This window comes from Dermacentor andersoni, chromosome 3, assembly GCF_023375885.2.
Source record: "Dermacentor andersoni chromosome 3, qqDerAnde1_hic_scaffold, whole genome shotgun sequence".
Classification (NCBI taxonomy): Eukaryota; Metazoa; Arthropoda; class Arachnida; order Ixodida; family Ixodidae; genus Dermacentor; species Dermacentor andersoni.
The window spans coordinates 236,958,619-236,975,820 of NC_092816.1; the positions used below are offsets into that span (position 1 = coordinate 236,958,619).

Sequence of the window (17,202 nt, forward strand, 5' to 3'; positions counted from 1 at the left end):
CTTTTGTAGTCCCAATTGCCTCCCGGCGCAGACGCAGAAGCGTTGAGCGTAGACACACGCCCCCCACCAAGGCAACACGGCAGCACGTTGCCATGTTCAACTCCGTCACAGGCCGCAGTTGTCGACGGCTGGATATTGTGCTGGGCTTATCTGGACCGCGAGAAAGTAGAGGGACGCTCAATTTTTCCCTCCCTCATTTCGCGCCACTGCCGCAAAATAACCGCTCCCAGCGATGACTACGGCTTTTGTAGTCTCAATTAGGTCCCGGTACAGACGGAGAAGCGTTGAGCGGAGACACACGCCCCCCGCCAAGGCAACCACGGTAGCATGTTGCAAAGTTCAACGCAGTCGCAGGCCACGGTGCTCCACGGCTGAATTCCGTGCCGGGCTTATGTGGAGGGAGAAAAATAGACGCAAGCGCAATTCTGCGCTACCTCATGTCGTCTCGCTGCCGCATAATGACCGCTTTGAACGACGACTACGGCTTTTGTAGTCGATATTGGCTCCCGACGCTGACGGAGAAGCGCTGAGCGGAGGCACACGCCCCCAGCAAAGGCGACCACGTTACCACGTAGCGAAAGTCAACGCAGTCACAGGGCGCAGTGGTCCACGTCTGCATTCCGTTCCGGGCTTACAGACGCACGCTCAATTCTACCCTCCCTCATGCCGTGTCGCTGCCGCATAATGACAGCTTCCACCGACGACTACACTCTAAAAACAAAGGGAGTGCCGGGCACTCTCTTTGAGGGAGTAGCTGCTTGTCCCATATTTCACTCTCTTTTCGAGAGTAGATCGACCCTCTTTGAGAGAGAGTAGGTCAACTCCTCCTGACAGAGTTTTGTTACTCCACCGCAAGGGATTGCTAGTACTCTTCCGCAGAGTGATAATACTCTTCCCACAGGGAGTGCTAGTACTCTTCCGCAGAGTGCTGATACTCTCCCCGCAGGGTTAATAGTACACCGCCAGACCGAGTACTTCTACTCCCCCAAACAGAGTGCTTGTACTCCTTCAGAACAGAGTGCTAGTACTCTTCCCAATACCCTCTTAGCCAAGTCCTGGTCACGCATGCAGGCAGGAAATCAGATCAAATTAGGGCCGCTGATATACTGTTCCCTAGGCGGCTCCTCAGAGACACTGGCCCGATTCCAAGCGGCCTTCAGAATAGGCGTGAGCAAAGTTATGCAGGATATTAAAGTCATTTTTTCCTGGCCATTTGCTGCCTACCGTGAGGCGTGACTGCTCTGAAGTGGCCTTGCGTATGCGTCACGAACGCCACTGAGGAGAAAAAAAAGCGAATTAACACTTAATCTGCAAATGTCTTCGCAAATTTCACAATCAGGAGTCACACAATCTAATTAGAATACAATTGTCAAGGGAATCACAATGCTCTATACATCATGTGAATTCGAACCCGCGTACACTCGCATTTGTACAATTCAAAGCACACATCATAATCATTACACCACAACGCCGCCACGCCCCGTCGTGTTCTTTTAGAGGTTATATATATACCAAACGTATTTGATGAATCTGCTGGTGTTGGTGGGGTTTCTCTGCAGTGTGCTGTGCTGTTGTGTACTGGAATACGTGTGCGTTTGCATCATTTCCATTCCTTGCTACGACTAACGAAGGAAGACAACGTAGACGACAACGTGAGAACTATTCACGGCTTGTCGTCACCGCAGGAAAATAACAAATGTGCCGTTCAGCTCATGATCGAGTGCTTCTCCAGTCCATGTTCTCCAAAATACGCGGATACAAAGTATTGCGCCAACCATCCACGTATGTGAATTTAATTCGCGCGTATACTGGTGAGCAACTGCGACGCCAGTACCAGGCATTTCGACGTGCCTCACGCTGCCGTGTAGGCGTTCTTTTCAAGTGCATTAGTTTAGAGTTTGGTTCAGTCCGCTGTGAGCTGTTGTCCAGCATTAGCAGCGGATCGTTAGCGTTTTGAAGCGCGTGCATTCCAGCATTTGGAGACTGCTTATGCCGATAGCCGCGTCAAATGCATAGGCACGCATGTTTAAATGACTAATGTGTCCACTTGTTACGCGTGCACTGCTCGTATCCTGTGGCAGTGCTCGTTCTAAAAGCTTCGAAGACCATCTACACTCATGCGTGTGTTCAATTTATATATGCACAGGATGGACTTGCCGGCTAGTTGGTTGAGCATTTTGGAAGAAACAGCGCAACACAAGGACGACGCAAAAACATGCCACACCACGAAGCGCTGGTGTGGTTGATGCTTTTTTGCGTCCTTGTGTTTGCGTTGTTTCTTCTTCCACGATACACGCACACCACAGGTACGCGAAAGTTTAGGAGCATAAGTGGTTAACTCTGTTTTCCCCGTTTTCTCTCAGTGTCAATGGCACAGCGCGTTGCCCGGAATTGTGCACGCTTACCCCCATATGCAGAAATGCATCATAACTTGAAGCCCATGCTTGACTTGATCTAAACGACGCAAGTCGTGAACACCAAAAGAAAGACAGTGAGCGTCTTGGGGGACGTTCGCACCAGGCGTCGTTTATATCAAGTCAAGCATGAGCTTTGTATTAAGATACATTTCTGAATACGGTGGCTAGACATCTGCTTCTTCCAGAAAATGTCGAAGAAACGCCCGCCAAAACCAGGCACATTCGTAAACTTAACTAGGCAATACGAAGCTCCATAGAAAAAAAGAAGAGTGGTATTAAAAGCTTTCAGTATTTTTCTTTACTCCTAAATAGTTGCGCTCTCGTGGATTCACTGTACAGAGATAGTGCAGCGTTAGCTAGAAAGCATGAATTTCCTAACTCCATGCCAAAATAAGCTTGTAAAATTATTTAGGTGCTAGAATCCAGGGTTTGTAGCGATCCTTGAAAATCCTTTATTTCTAAAATGCCATTTTCAAGGCATTGAAAACCCTTGAATTTTTAGAAGTACTGGAAAGTCCTTAAACTTTTACACTTGGCTAGACTTAGCAGAGATTGCCAAGCGCTTTTTTTCCCTTCTGTGACACTCTTTCGCATGTCACAGAAAATTGTCTCTGGAGGTAATAGAAGGAAAGCGACATCCTTAAAGTTGAAATTACAAAGGAGCTGCAGATACCAGTTTTATGCACATGGAACCGGCGACAAATGTGCTTGGAGGAGCAGAAGCAGGAAGCTCAACAGTTGAGGCATTCGAAGAGAAACCGTGAAGAGTAAATTGAGAGCGACAGACACAATAAAAAGAAATTAGAAATGACTATTGCTTATTTGATGGTGAAAAAAGCTGAGGCAACAGATGACATCACATACACTGTCAAACCAAACAGTATTCAAAAACTGCAAATGTTGCAGGTCCAAGTAGTTAATTGTGCTATTGCAGAAAAACTTTGAGCGCTTTCTTGAAATGCTTCCTTGTGTGCGTTTAGTGGTGGGCGGTGAAAGGCAAATTAGCAGTCTTTCAAATGTTTGAAATCACTGAAATGCGATTTGTTTTGTTTTCTTTTGTTTGCATTAAAGTTAACGGTGTTCTTGAACAAGTTATTGCCTGTCCAAACTACTACACACATTGCACGAGGTCCTTGAAGTTACTGTGTCGGGGCCTCGAAAGTCCTTGAAAACCATCGAATTTTTTTCTTCAATATTGCTACGAACCCAGTAGAACAACTGTCATTGAGTAAAAACCTTGGCTGAACAGGGGCTTATACGTTGAGCACAGGAAGACTAGAAATGCAGTAGTAGGCATGGAGGGCCCTGAAAAAAATGTGCAACATCCGCTCGTCTGCCTTATGTTTCTGCACCGACTGTCGCATTTTTAATAGAAGTGCACTTTCTGTTCTACTCCAATAAACGCAACATTACGAACTCCAGTGTGGGGCAGTCCTTCAGCCAGTGCAGAACTTTTTGTGTACATCCGAGTCAGCTCTGTCATTTTTCAGCATTGTAGTACAAGATTTGTTAAACTGGTTTAGCAGAATATGAGCAGTATACTCTTAAATTAGCTGTTTATTTGTATGCACAAGTTCAGGTCCTCAGTTTGGTTGCATGACAAATTGCCATACCTCAATAGATACAAGAAACAATTTTATTAGTTTAATAAAATCCAAATAGTAATAATCACAACAATATAATGACATACATTTCTTTGGCACGTATACAGCCCATGTCTTGGCAGTGTATAAATTCAACTATACACCGCAAGTACTGTGTCCTGACCACTATTATTCACATGTGTAAAACCATCACAGCAATTCAACAAATATCACAGTAATTAGTGACATACACTTTGTAACTGCTTTACATGAGCATAATGTATACAAATGGTCCCTGTGTACCTACGCATGACTAGTGCCACCCGAGTACTATTACTCACAGCCGTAAAACCAACAAAGCAGTTCTTTAAAAAATATCACAGCGCTTAGTGACGTACATGCTGTAACTCCCTTGTAGAAACTTAATACAAACACGTGAGGACACAGAAAGCTAGCAGTGGGCATACATGGGAATACCACCGCCTCAATACTAATTCACAAGTGTAAAAACCAACCAAGGAGTTCTTTAAAGAATATCACAATGCATAGTGACATACATTTTCTAACTAGCTCATATAAGCTTTATACAAACATGAGAACATACACAAAGCTAGCGGCGCACCCGCATAGAAGTGCGGCCATCTGAACACGATTATTTGCAAGTGTAAGCTCAACAGAACAGTTCGTTATAGTGACCCACATTTTGTAACTGCCTTATGCAAGCTTGGTGCAAGCACAAGAATGCAGAAAAATATAAATTAAAAACTTGCTCTATGCATACACAAACAGATCAACACAAATGGTAAACACCGCTTTGAAGACAAATGTGACTGTGGCAAAGCGCAGTGCTGTGCCGGTTGAAATCGCCTCCCACAAAAGTATTGAGCAATGCTTAAACCACAGGCAATAAAAGTGCTGAAAGACTGCGTCTCTAACGTAACTATTTTAATTCAAATTTCTTGAATATAGGGCTCGCTTGCAGATAAGGCATCTGATCCAACTGACCTGATTTTACACCTGCTACATGCAAAAAATGCACTCAGATATAACTGGTAATAATAATTATAAAAGGCATTTAAAAACTTGATAGTATGATGAAGATGCATGACTAGAAAAGTTCTGTCCCCCTCGTACTTGTTAAAAAGGTGTAAGTACGACACATGTTCTTTTTTTCCTCAATTTTTGCATTAATGGACAGCCGGGAACCTCGAACCGACACAAAAAAAAAAAAAAGATACTGCTATGTTAATAGTGTTATGAATAATTTTTTGTGAAAGCTTTTTTACAGACAAGTTGCAGTCTCGTTTCTGGAGGTTGAGCTGTATCTTGCAAAATAACTTGAAAAGTGGTCACATGGGAGCATGACACTATATCATAATGTTAGTTTCAGTTGACTCTCTTGCCCTACAAGTCGCTGCTCACTGTGGCCAGTGATGCAACAGCAGTGTTTGTGTGATTTTCATCACACTTCTGTCCTATGCCATTCTTACCAGAGTTGGCGGCACATAGATACCCAAATTTCGATAGTGTTGCGTTCTCAGGTGGTTGCTTCTGATTTGCTCAATATCAGTTGGCACTTCAGCTGCATCAGACTTCTTTTTTACCTCTTCAACAACAACATCAACAACGATCTTATGACACCTGTGTTGTCCTTCTAGTTGCTTACAAAGACCAGTCAATCTAGCAACAACACTGACAGTCTCTACTATCTTGTAATGGGGGAGAGGTGTGTCCCACCATGTGTTCAACATTGTTGTCACTATGTGGGCTGGCTGGGGAGGCAACAACTGTAATATGTTTGCATTTGCATATATTAAAGTGATGCTTGTACTGTGTTATAACACCTAACTTAGTCTTGCACTTGCTGCACAATAACACTGGCTCACTGTCGTGGTGAAAAGCTTTTGTATGTTGAGCAAATGAGTTGTATCCACTACAAAAAAAGTCAGTGATAGCACACATGTTGCTCTACCAGGCCTGGTGTGGTTCCTTCTGACACTGCTGCTTATGCTGACGCGCTGCTGCTTGCCTCGTACACTGTTGCAGCTGCAGTAGACATGGCAGTCTCTGTATCTATTGCTGCCGTGTCATCTGTCATGGTAACTTCCAAGTGGTATCGGGCTCACTTCTGCAACAGAGATGTTGTTTGCCCCTTGAGGGCTCTCATGATCAGGGCCAATAATTTCGTAGGCATTGTCTCCTGCATCGAAGAACCAATAAGAACAGCATGAATTAATAAATATAGCTCTAAAAAGTACGGACATCAAGACTTAACCACAAGCTTTGCACATAAGTGACCGGGCTTAATGAATAATACTTGCAGGAGGAGTTACACAATTGTTTGTGTATATTACAGTAAAGCCTCATCAGAAGATATTCAAGAGGCACGGGAAACATGTCTCTCGAAACCAAAAATTTTGAGACACTGAGGAGCCCGACTAGATCACTTTATTATGCATCATCACTAAAGTATGTTTTAATATATCTGAAGGAATAAATGCTCAGGGTGGCTTAAAGGGCCCCTAAACCACTTCTCGACATTTTTTGAACATTTCAAGTAAACACGCGTATCAAAATCAGAATGCCGTCACGATCGACGAAGCCAAATGCCAGAGTGCGTAGCACTGCCGGAGCACCACAATATGAAGAAAATGACCCCGTGCGCCTCTCTGGACCTATCCTGCACCCCCCAGTTTGTCCTGACGTCACCAGGCTGTCTCTGATGATGTCACCAGTTTCCGGTGCTGTCGATTGGTCGAACGAAAGTGTACGACTGCCGGCAAGGCCTACAAGCAAATACACACACTCCTTCTTCCTCGTCGCGATGCGCGCGATGCCATTGTGGGCAGCCAATGGGGGCAAAGAACAGAAACGCCAACAGAAGGGTCTCCCTATGAGGCTCTTCAACACGAGTCACCATACAGTTCCGTTGTATTAGCGCCACCCCTCGCAGGACGACGGGCCAGCGCGGCAGCAACAGAGCTCGTTGGTGTTGGCCTGTCCCGTAACATTTGGAGGTGTACTAGGCAAGGAAAAGACGACACTGTCCATATGGCGTGTACCAGATGAAAGAGTAAAATGAGTGGGGACTACTTTTCGATAATCAAACACACGTAGCTCCACTATTACTGCACCGTTTCGAAAAATTCTCGTGGCTACCTGTTCATTGCCTTATTGTGTAGAACTGCAACACCGCAACTAAATTTCAACCTCGGTGGTTTAGGGGCCCTTTATAGAAGACATTCACAGCTTTTTAGTGACTGTAGATTGTGTTAGCTTCCTTCCCAACTTCTGGAATTTAAACACTTCACTTTGCAAGCCTTGTTGCTCGCTGTACCTTTGAGGTGCTCTTAGACGCTTGTCAGCTTCAACTGCCGACACTTTCTGCCCTGCACTGTCCTCGTTACCCTCCTTTTCTGGTTCATGCTAAAAGAGACATGCGCGATTGACTTGTGTAAGGATTGCGTGATCTTTACGCCCTTCGGAGCACACAAGGCGCACAAAGTGAATGTGTCTGGGTTGTGTCCCTTCGAAGTAGTGAATACTTAAAAAGTCACCCTTAGTAACAAAGGTGTCTCTTGTATACAGTATTGTTAACGTGGCAAACATCGGAAAACCAACCAACCCATTTTCAGATGTCTCTTACAACCAAGTGCATCTTGTAATGAGATTCTACTGTACTGAATATTTTTCAACTATGGATCATCTGCATGTACATATAGTCACAAATACATGTTGTGTGGAATGGCGAATCGAGAAACAGTTCGTACTCTTACTTTTTGTCCCTAACATAAGCAGCTGATAACAATATGATAAAAAAGCAGGCAATGAGGCTAGAATGGAACATAATCCTTCAGCTCTAAACAGTTTTTTGGGCCCACATCATTCCCTCATATGACATAAGGAAACAACTTGATTGCAGTAATGGCTGCATGTGATCTGAGTTGATTGAAACAAACTATACGCAAGGTTGTCCTGTATGTAATTTTATCAGAGTGCTTTTTAGATATCCTGCTGGTGATCCTGGCTGCGCGATGCTTCTCATGCTTTTTGGCACGATTCCTTTTTTTCCACTCCACTTTTTTTTCAGATTTTCTCCCCTTTCCCTTCCCCCTTGTGTAAAATAGCACACTTGAAGTATCAAATCTGTTGAACTAACGTGTGTATCACACCTGTTAACATGTGTGCTTCTCTGTGGTCTGTGTTGTATTTTTGCGCTGCACAATTCAATTCAAGATGAAAGATGGAACGTCCCTGCCTTTAGTTTAATTGTGTGTGTGTGTGTATGTGTGTGTGTGTGTGTGTATGTCTCTCTCATGTTTTGAAATATATGTACATTCAGGAGTGCCTGCATGCCCTTCTCTCCTGCTCCAGTGACGAAAAGGAGAGCCTGTTTATGTACCATAGTAAAAAATTCAAAGGTTTTCGCTGTGCCCATTACATCCGTTATCATATGGATCTGTCACAATACAGAGTAGCAGTGGTCCATAATACTAGCCCATCCCAACATAATTATAAATTAACACATACCGACATGCTGCGAAACAGCTGTTGCAAAGCCGCTGGTGAAGGCAATTTCCGCAGCACTGCAGTGGTACAGCCGAGTTCCACCTGTATAGTGACAAATCCATATGCGCGTTAGCAACTCAGTAGTTGCTGATGGTTTCATAAGCTTTACACTACACAATAAAGTAATCTAGACAACTTTGTTGGAACAAATGCACATAATTAGGACACCACCTTAACACTAGCACGATTAATTGCCCCCAATCTCTCACTCACTAAGGGATAATACTACTGAAACATCGGTGGAGAGCTCAGATTAACACAGCCCATAAAGGACAAGCGTTCTTTGAGGAGAACAGCTATAACAGCGGTTAGTTTTCTTGATCATTTTATGTGGTAGCTTTGATTTAAATGCCACGCAGTACTATAAAATACGAAGTGCCGCATTTCTAGCACCAGAAGGCGTCGTCAGGCTCATGGTACAACAGATTTTTGCACTGTTTGTCAGTGAGCCGACACATACAAAGAAAACCGAATTCACACATTCATATACAGTGTCAAGTGCGCTTCTCCTGAAAACGCAGCCACCAGTTCCAATGTTGCTGAAAGGAAAGGTTATATAAAGTGCCAGACTGCATGGAACTGCCACTTATGACTGTAAATGTATGGTCTGCTGATTGCAGAGGTAGTCACATGCTATTTCTAGTCTCTTTTAGAAGCATTACTAAAGAATAAATTAAAATCTATTCATAAGTCACGAATTTCATGCATCCACAGTTTGGATAAATAACCTGTGAGAAAAAGACATGTTTACCTGGAATAGCAACCTTTTTTCCTGCTGCGAAACTTTCCTTCGAATTAATGAAATAACTTTACAGCGTCATAATGCGTTTCTCGCAACTACTTGCCGGCAGTGGCGAGTTAGTGTTTATATCCAACTCATTGGGCGACAATACTGCCAAACACAAATGCTTCACGAACACGAGAACATGTCCCTCGCAGAGAATAGCAACCATATATGCCTCTGTGAGACATGATCGCACCTTTGTGGTCAAAATGTACATTAGAACGACATCACCATCTCATTAAAAAAAAAAGCCTCCGTACAAGGCAGCCGCCAACTGCATAATGTGAAATTGCAACTGTTGTCCACTTACTGGTGGCCTGTGTTTGAGTCACTTTTGGCAGTTGACTGGGTGCTGCGAAATGCACGTCCTGGGTTGTCCCTGCAAAACATACAGGGTTATGTCAAATGTGGAAAATATATATATGCCGGCATTTCAGCAGTCGCAAAACAAACGAGTAAACTAATAAACAACTGTAATATAAACAGAGTACACATCATAAGATAGGCTGTCAACTGCTAATGCATTACGCAAAAAACCTAATGCATAGGAAAGACTATATGGATACACACGAAGCTGATACACAATTTAATTCGCTCTAGGTTTTTCCGTGCAGTATATTCAAATTATTATGTCTCGTGGTTAGAGCAAAATTAGTGTAAATTACGAACTAAATTATCTACCCTGGAAACTTTTCTTCAATATGCACCTGTGCGCGCTTCGAACGAGTAGCGTTGTAAAATTTACGTACATGGCATTTAACATAGTTACTGAACACGGATTTCCTTTGCCCTGTGTCGTGTACAGTGAGCTACATATATCTGCCCCCCCCCTTTTTTGTACTAGCCATACTGCGTGCCACTGCACCTATACGCACGTCAATAAACCTCACGACACAGAAATAAAAAAAGCGCCAATCACCCATGCCTGCATGTTGTAGTTGGCCTAACCTAACCAAGCATGGGCTGTTGCTTTTTATAGTAAACACAGGCACCGTGCTCATTGCAAGTATGTATCATGTCGCTAAGCAAATATGCAATTTCATTGTACCACTATTTTTTTATCACATGGATATATCTGTTGAGAGGCAAGACAAAAAGCAGTCACTTCTCAGAACTAATCAGCTTTCTTAAAACACATTTTTAACTTTTCAATGACACTTGCTGCAATGTGTTTGTCTCCAGAGAGCATACTTGATTTGACTTTCCAATCAGAGACATTACATAAATATACCATGTTAAGATGACTGCCTGGAGCACGTGAGAATTTTCATCTTCGTGTAACATACTGTATCTTGATTTTGTTGACATTTGGTCAAATGGTACACCCAATATACCCACATACTAGTTTTCTTGTCCAAATAACATGCCAATGTATTTTGATTTTTTGGCATTGGCTCCTCTGCACTACGTGAAGTCGCGCTGCACTGGCTCTTTCACATCCTCGTGTCCTTGCAGCTGCCTTCTTGCGTTATATAAAGCGGGTGCCTGAAAAATATCGTATGCAAAAGTCAACACAAGGGCATGGTGCAAAACAACATCAAGACAGTCAAGGCCATGGCAATAAAAAAGTCTTAGCTCTCAGTCTTCCTAGTGAAATGCATGCAAAACATCCAAATGACTGCAACAGTCAACTGCTACACTAACTTCAATTTTTAGATTTAAGCAAAAAAACAAATAAACCACAGTTCATCCTTGTTTTTCATGAATGTTAGAATACTCCTGCTAATGAATAGAATATTGGTCATTTTCAGACGTCATAGGTCTGTCATGAGTCTGGTGTATCGCAAACACCACTTGTGACACATCCTAAGCACGTGCCCAGTGTGCCCCCCCCCCCCCCGCACCATCCCTGGTTGTGCCACTGCTGAAGCCATAATTTGAGGATTATAGCTGCAAACATGATGCTCAGTAGGGATGAAAATATTGTCCTTCAGCTCAATGGATATATGGATGTGCCTATAAAAAAGGGCAACAAGGCTTGTTATGGCAAGCTTACCCACATTTCAATACTAACAAGTTCACTGCGGCCTGCATCTAAGCTTACTAAAAGGCATGAACTTATTTTCATGCATGAAGTGCGCAGTGGAGTTCATTTTTGACAGACCCGACTACTGCTGCAGTTTGAAATCTAGCATTTTAGATTCTTGTAGGCATGTAAAAGTTGCAGTTAAACCGCAGTTATTAGTTTATTACACCAACCTATTGTTCTGTGTACGACAGACTGGTAACACGGAATTAAAGCAACATTTTATTTTGATATTTTATTTCTCTACTAAAAATATTCAAGCGATAAACACATCTTGATCTGCCATGCTATAGCAAAATGCACACATTACGCTTGTAACCCCCAGAGGAAGGCTGATTTAGCTGTTCATATGACATAACTCTGACACGCCAACTCATATTAGCAAATGCACAGGCATGTCCAAAAGAATAAGCGTATGCAAAGCGCCCCTGCAATTGTAATTCCACACAGCAGCCGTTATATTCGATGCCGATGCGTAACTAGCTGCTCGACAATTCACCGAGTTCGTAGACCATAAGCATCCTTTCAGTTTCGCACCGTGCACGAAAACCGCAACAGGAGACAAAACCAGACCTATAATCACACCATTTCAACATGAGCAAAAACAGTTCAGTCTTAGGGATAAACACTGTGAGAGCGATTTCGTGCGCGACGGCGACGAGCGACGGCTTCGAGCGACAAAACGGGCCGTCGCTTGAACAGATGGCTCGGTTCTGGAAATCTAGAAATCGTCGCTCGTCGCCCAGAAGTGCTATGAGCGACTAGCCAATAGCGCGAAGCTGGAACTGGATGTACATCGCTCAAATACTACCGATTGTCGCGCGGAACGAGCAAATGATTCAATTTTTATACGTGCAAGGATAAGAACGTACTGCAAGACCTCCGGAAATATTTTATGCTACTTTTTATAGTAAAATACATCAACGTAAATTACTAAAGCACGCGTCACGCGTGACTGCAACCCTCATGCCGGCAACACCGGGGAGGCGTCGCTCAAAATCGTCGCTCGCACGGAGTACGACTTGTAGGCGACGAGCGAACGCGACAGCCATCTCCGTCGCGTCGCTTGTAGCTGCCGCGCGCAAGATCGCTTATATGAGGTTTATACTTTTTTCAGCATAAAACATGGATTCCTCATGCGTTTTCAGTAAGTTCAAGATAACGCGCCCAACTGACCTCTTGCAGCATGCAGCTGAATGCCTGCGGCAAAGTTTCTAACTAGCACTGGTGCTGCACGTAACTTCAGTGGTCGCAGATTCCCTCTGCGCGAGACACCGTCAAGCGCGCGGTTTATTTATAAAAAAAAAGCATGCTGCCAGCAAAATGACGCCTTCTGTTATGTGATTCCTTAGTTCAACAGCGTTCCGTACACAGTAGACTGCCAAACTGAATAAATTCAAACACACAAAACGCACGCTAATCACGCTCCGCATAGGCTCGGAATCACGGGCTGGTGAACTAACCATTTTAAGCGTCCTCTCGCCTGGCGTCTTATTGAACATACCATAGTTCTGGCAGCGTTTGCGATTTTTAAAGCTCTTACGGACAACGGCAAAGTGATAAAATCACATGCAGTTATCGCGACGACTGGCTTTTTAGATTGACATCGAGAGACAGCGCGTACGCCTAGTCCTTTGTCAATCGCGTCGGCTAAGCGCAGCGACGACTTCCTGGCGATAGCATGACATATACGGACAATGTGCACCTAAGTTAGAATTCACTTACCGTGGAGGATTTGCTGTTATATCCAAGGCATGACGAACGACTGTCGTGTTTTCGTGGCGACGCGAGATGGCCGACACACGATCTCCCTCGGCTGGCCTTTGCTCGCTGGACGGATCACTTTTCTCCAGGGCTGTGTTGTTCCGCGATCTTGAGCGCGCGCGCGCGGTGGAGCCACTCCGAGTGAAAAAGTAGAGCGCTCGCTACGCGTTCCTTTGAACTGCGGCGGCCTGTTCTCTTAGAAGCAAAACGATGTGTTCTTTGCTCAGCGTGCATGAATGATACATTGCCATGTTCGGGGCCAGCCACCTAAGGTTGAAGCAGAAGATTACGCTACGTTTTGTTTTCTATTGCCGCAAGAGTCTCTCTTTTCTATTGTCGCAAGAGTCTTTTCACTCCCTCTCTCTGAAGGGGAGAGTGAAAAGCGCATTTCACTCTCTCCTTGGTGACAGAGTGAACAATGCATTTCACTCTCCTCGACATTTTGCGAGAGTAAAACGACGCTTTGAAGAGTGAACCGGCAGTTTCACTCCTGCGATACCCTTCCTAGTTTTTAGAGTGTACGGCTTTTGTAGTCTCAATTGCCTCCCGGCGCAGAGGGAGAAGTGTTGAGCGAAGACACACGCACCCAGCCAAGGCAACCATGGTAGTATGTTGCGAAGTTAGACGCAGACGCCGGCCACAGTGGTCTATGGCTGCATTTCGTTCCAGACTTATCTAGGGGGCGGAAAAGTAGACGCAGGCTCAATTATGCGCTCCCTCGTGTCGTCTCGCTGCCGCATACTGACCGCTTCCACCGACGACTACGGCTTTTGTAGTCTCAATTCGCTCCTGGCGCAGACGGAGTACCGTTGAGCGGACACACACGCCACCCGCCAAGGCAACACTTTAACACGTTGCGAAGTTCAACGCAGTCGCAGGCCACAGTGTTCCACGGCTGGATTCCGTTCCGGGCTTATCTGGAGGGCGAAAAGTAGACGCATGCTCAATTCTTCGCTCCTTCCTGTTGTCTTTACGCCGCCAAATGACCGCTTCAACCGACAACTACGGCTTTTGTATTCTCAATTGCCTCCCGACGCTGACGGAGAAGCGCTGAGCGGAGGCACACACCCCCAGCCAAGGCAACCACGGTGCCCCGTTGCGAAGGTAAATGAAGTCGTAGGCCACAGTGGTATCCGGCTGGATTCTGTTCCGGGCTTGTATGGAGCGCGAAAAAGTTGACGCACGCTTAATTCTGCGCTCCGTCATGTCGTCTGGCTGCCGCAAAATGACAGATTCTAGCGAGGACTACGGCTTTTGTAGTCTCAATTGGCTCCCGGCACAGACGGAGAAGCGTTGAGCGGATGCACAAGCACCCCGTCGAGGCAACCACGGTAACACGTTCCGAAGTTCAACGCAGTCGCAGGCCGCAGTGTTCCACGGCTGTATTCCCTTCCTGGCTTATTGGAGGGCAAAAAAGTAGACGCACGACCCTCATGTAGTGTCGCTGCCGCAAAATGACCGCTTGTACAGACGACTACGGCTTTTGTAGTCTTTTGGCTCCCGGCGCAGAGGGAGAAGCGCTGAGTGGAGTCACGCGCCCCGGCCAGGGCAACTATGGTAGCACGAAGCGAAATTCAACGCAGTCGCTGCGCACAGTGGTCCACGGCTGGATTCCGTTCCAGGCTTATCTGAAGGGCGAAAAAGTAGATGCACGCTCAATTCTTCGCTCCCTCATGTCGTCTCGTTGCCGCAAAATGACCGCTTCTACTAGCGACTACGGGTTTTGTAGTCTGTATTGGCTCTAGGTACAGACGGAAAATTGTTGAGCGGAGACACACGCCCCCCGCCAAGGCAACACGGTAGCACGTTGCAAAGTTCTACGTAGTCGCAAGCCACAGTGGTCGACGGCATGATTCCGTTCCAGGCTTATCTGGAGGGCGAAAAAGTAGATGCATGCTCAATTATTCGCTCCCTCATGTCGTCTCGTTGCCGCAAAATGACCGGTTCCACCGACGACTACGGCTCTTGTAGTCTCAATTTGGTCTCAGCGCAGACGGAGCAGCGTTGAGCGGAGACACACGGCCCCACCAAGGCAACACGGTAGCACGTTGTGCAGTTCAATGCACTCACAGGACACAGTGGTCAATGGCTGGATTCCGTTCCGGGCTTAGCTGGAGGGCGATGAGTAGATGCATCCTCATTTCTTCTCTCCCTTATGTCGTCTCGTTCCCGCAAAATGACCGCTTCCACCGAAGAATACGGCTTTTGTAGTCCCAATTGGCTCGAGTCGCAGACGGACAAGCGTTAGGGGAGACACGCGCCCCCCGCGAAGGCAACCACGGTACCTTGTTGCGAAGGCAAACGCAGTCGCAGGCAGTGCGGTGTGCGGCTGGATTCCGTTCCGGGCTTACCTGGAACGCTAAAAGTAGACGTACGCTCATTTCTGCGCTCCCTCATGTCATCTCGCTGCCCCAAAATTACCGCTTCAACCGACGACTACGGCTTTTGTAGTCCCCATTGGCTCCAGTCGCGGACGGAGAAGCGTTTGCGGAAACACACGCCCCACGTCAAAGTAACCACGGTAACACGTTCCGAAGTTTAACGCAGTCGCAGGCAACAGTGTTCCACGGCTGGAATCTGTTGCGGGCTTATATGGAGGGCGAAAAATAGACGCACGCTCAATTCTGCCCTCCCTCATGTCGTCTGGCTGTCGCAAAATGACCATTTCTACCGACGACTACGGGTTTTGTAGTCTCAATTGGCTCTAGGTGCAGACGGAAAAGTGTTGAGCGGAGACACACACCCCCGCCAAGGCAACATGTTGGCACGTTGCGAAGTTATACACAGTCGCTGGCCACAGTGGTCGACGGCATGATACCGTTCCGGGCTTATCTGGAGGGCGAAAAAGTAGATGCACGCTCAATTATTCGCTCCCTCATGTCATCTCGTTGCCGCAAAATGACCGCTTCCACCGACGACTTCGGCCTTTGTATTCGCAATTTGCTCTCAGCGTAGACGGAGAAGCGTTGAGCCGAGACACACGCCCCCGCCAAGGCAACACGGTAGCACGTTGCGAAGTTCAATGCAGTCACAGGCCACAGTGGTCCACGGCTGGATTCCATCCCGCGCTTATATGGAGGGTGAAAAAGTAGACGCACGAACAATTATACGCTCCCTCATATCGTCTCGCTGCAGCAAAATGACCGCTTCAAGCGACGACTACAGGTTTTGTAGTCACAATTCATTCTCGGTGCAGACCAAAAAGCGTTGAGCGGGGACACACGCCCCCCGGCTCGATTCCGTTGCACGGCTCGATTCCGTTCCTGGCTTATCCGGAGCACAAAAAGTAGACGCACGCTCAATTCTGCGCACTCTCAGGTCGTGTCGATGCCGCATATTGACTGCTTCCACCGACGAATACGGCTTTTGTTCCTTAAATTTGCTGCCGGCGTAGACGGAGAAGCGTTGCGCGGACCCACACGCCCCCCGCCAAGGCAACGCGGTAGCACGTTCCGAAGTTCAATGCAGTCAGAAGCCACAGTGGCCCACGGCTGAATTCCGTTCGGCCCTTATCTGGAGGGTGAAAAAGAAGATGCACGCTCAATTCTGCGCTCCTTCATGTCGTGTCGATGCCGCATAATGACCACTTCCACCGACGACTACGGCTTTTGTTTCCTCAATTTGCTCCCGGCGCAGACCGAGAAGCGTTGAGTGGAGACACACACCCCCCGCCAAGGCAACCACGGTAGCACGTTGTGAAGTTAAACGCAGTCGCTGGTCACAGTGTTCCACGGCCGGATTTCGTTCCGGGTTTATCTGGAGGGTGAAAAAGTAGACGCACGCTCAATTATGCGCTCCCTCATGTCGTCTCGCTGCCCCAAAATGACCGCTTCCACGACGACTATGGCTTTTGTAGTACTAATTGGCTCCAGTCGCAGACGGAGAAGCGTTGTGCGAAAACAATCCCCCCCCCCCCCTCAATGTAACCACGGTAACACGTTCCGAAATTCAACGCAGTCGCAGGCCACAGTGTTCCACGAATGCATTGCGTTGCGGGCTTATCTGGAGGGCCAAAAATAGATGCACGCTCAATTCTGCGCTCCCTCCTATCGTCTTTAT

The 17,202-nt window shown here is 46.3% G+C and overlaps 1 long non-coding RNA gene across 1 annotated transcript; it reads right to left on the reverse strand.

Moving 5' to 3' along the window:
* Positions 1 to 4,034: 4,034 nt before the first annotated feature.
* Positions 4,035 to 14,161, reverse strand: LOC129385999 (uncharacterized). The gene is made up of 4 exons (XR_008613471.2): positions 13,105 to 14,161; positions 9,664 to 10,838; positions 8,531 to 8,611; positions 4,035 to 6,200 (listed from the first exon to the last, which is right to left on the reverse strand). It is a non-coding gene; the product is annotated as an uncharacterized lncRNA (long non-coding RNA).
* Between the last annotated feature and the right edge of the window lie 3,041 nt (positions 14,162 to 17,202).